General features: G+C 37.5%; 1 protein-coding gene across 4 annotated transcripts in view; it reads left to right on the top strand.

The window, feature by feature from the left end:
- Positions 1–2723, top strand: part of DSE (dermatan sulfate epimerase) — a 182992-nt gene that overhangs the window by 104826 nt on the left and 75443 nt on the right. The gene's annotated exons all lie outside the window — the stretch shown is intronic.

Genomic DNA, 2723 nt, shown 5'->3' with positions numbered 1-2723 from the left:
TTATCCTCAGCAAACTAACGCAGGAACAGAAAACCAAACACTGCATGTTCTCACTTATAAGTGGGAGCTGAATGATAAGAACACAGGGAGGAGAACAACACACACTGGGGCCTGTGGGTGACAGACAAGGGAGAACATCAGGAAAAATAGCTAATGCATGCTGGGCTTAATACCTAGGTGATGGGTTGATAGGTGCAGCAAACCACCATGGTACATATTTACCTATGTCACAAAACACATCCTGCATGTGTACCCTGGAACTTAAAATTTAAAAAAAATTTTAAAGGGAAGGAGTATTTCTCTGCATCTGCATCTGGAAAAAAAAAGTCATATCTTGACATATATTTTAATATATCGTTTGTAATTTCCTGGTAATTTTACTTATTGAAACATGGGGAAAATATTCAAAAGCTAGTTTTTGAAAGATTTGAAAATAAAGGTGACATCATTATCCCTCTTTAAATAGAGCATGAATATTTGAGTGAATGTAACAACTTAGTGTTAACTCTCTCCGTCCCTTTGTGACATTAGTATGGACACTTAATATGTACATAAATTTGGAAAAGGTTGCCACCTTGGCCGCATCATAAAAGAATTCTAAGGAAGTCGAATGCTCAAATACCACTTTTAATAACTTTCCTATTAAGCCCCAGCACTTTAAAGATGATAGTTAATTTTGATTCTTCAGTTACTTATTCCTGTGATGAATTTCACATTTAAAAAAAATTTTTTTTTAATGGCTTGTGTGCTTTCGGGAGAAAAGAAAAACTATGAGTTGAGTTTTCTGCTTTTATGTGCTAATATTTGTGCTGATTGCATCACAAGTAAATTCACTGGTCAGAGTTCTGATGATTTGGGATACATTTTTTAAGATGCCATTTTTTACAACTATTATTGTAAAATTTGAGGAAAACGACATTTATAATTTTTATCATAGAGCCATTTATATTCTAATATCAAAAGAGATTTTAAAATTATATAACTGATTTTTTATTGTTTTGTTTTTGTTTTCTTTGAGATGGAGTCTCATTCTGTTGCCCAGACTGGAGTGCAGTGGCGTGATCTCAACTTACCACAACCTCCGCTTCCTGGGTTCAAGTGATTCTCCTGCCTTAGCCTCCCCAGTAGCTGGGATTACAAGGTGTGCGCCACCACACCTGGCTAATTTTTCTACTTTTAGTAGAGGTGGGCTTTCACCATGTTGGGCAGGCTGGTGTCAAACTCCTGACCTCGTGATCTGCCTGCCTCGGCCTCCCAAAGTGCTGGGATTACAGGTTTGGGTCACTGCACCCGGCTGAATATAAGTTTTAACATCAAGAAATACCCATAACTTCTTAGTTTATATGGCTTAATGAGCTTGAGATTTACAAAATAATTAGATTGTTTTTCAGAATTATTCCTGGACTCACAATTTGTAAGATTCTTTTAAAATATCTCAAGAGAGCTGGGTGTGACGGTGCACATCTACAGTCCCAGCTACTCAGGAGGCTGAGGTGGGAGGATCACTTGAGCCCAGGAGTTTGAGGTTGTAGTGAGCTATGATCCTGCTACTGTACTCCAGCCTAGGCAACAGAGCAAGACCCCATCTCTGGAAAAAAAAAATGTGTGTATGTGTATGTGTGTGTGTGTGTGTGTGTGTATGTATGTGTGTGTATGTCTCATAAGCCTCTGGCTGCTCTCCAAACCCTTATTTAGTCTTATCCAGTAGAAACACATTAATCATCAAATAAATCCTTGATTTTTACTGAAAAATAAAGAAGCTTATATTTAGCAAATATACTATCACAATAGTACTTCTCAAAAAGTTCCTGCTTAATGCATTATGTCATCAAGTGATTAATGAAAAGGGACTGACAACAAATGTGAGTCATAGCTGAAGCTACAAAACAGAAAGAGCTACTCTATCATCCTCCTTCTGATGAAAATTATCTAGACTATGTATTGTATATATACATATTTTGTATATATTATTATATTAAAATATACACCGTTTTAGACTGCAAAGACCTTCAGAGATATTCTACACCAGTGGTTCTCAGATGAGATTCACTTTCAGGAGCTGTAAAACTTGTTTAGACTATGCATCCTGCAACAGGTAAATTGGAATCTCTGTGATAGGGCCCCAGGTATCAAAGTTTTATAAATTCCCTAAGTGATTCCAATATACAGTCTAAGTGTTAAGAACTACTGGCTTAGGCCAGTGGTCTTCAAACTCAAATGTACATAAGAATCACCTGCAGTTTGTTAAAACATGGATTTCTGGCCCTCACCCCTAGAGAATCTAATTAAGTAGATCTGGGATTGGTCTGAAAATTTTCAAGATCTCAAGTGCTACGGACTGAATTTTGTTCCCCAAAATTCATACGTAAGTCCCAACCCCCAATGTGACCATACTTGGAAATAGAGCTTTTAGGATTAAAGAAAGGTAAAATGAGGTCATAAGGATGATGCCTTATAAGAAGAGGGAGAAAAAATGTTTCCATGTGCAGGCCACGTGAGAACACAGGCTACTGTCTGCAAGCAAGAAAAAGAACCCTCATCAGAAACAGAATTGGCTAGCACCTTGATCTTGAACTTCCTAGCCTCCAGAACTGAAATACATTTCTATACTTTTAGCCATCCAGTCTATGGTATTTTGTCATGGCATCCCAAGCTGACTAATGAATCAGTGATGCTAATAGCAGTGGTCCATGGACCATATTTTTGAGCACCTCTAGCCTAGG

Source organism: Papio anubis, chromosome 6 (genome assembly GCF_008728515.1).
Source record: "Papio anubis isolate 15944 chromosome 6, Panubis1.0, whole genome shotgun sequence".
NCBI classification, from domain to species: domain Eukaryota; kingdom Metazoa; phylum Chordata; class Mammalia; order Primates; family Cercopithecidae; genus Papio; species Papio anubis.
The sequence above is the reverse complement of the archived record's forward strand: the minus strand, read 5'-3'. Positions and strand labels throughout refer to the sequence as shown.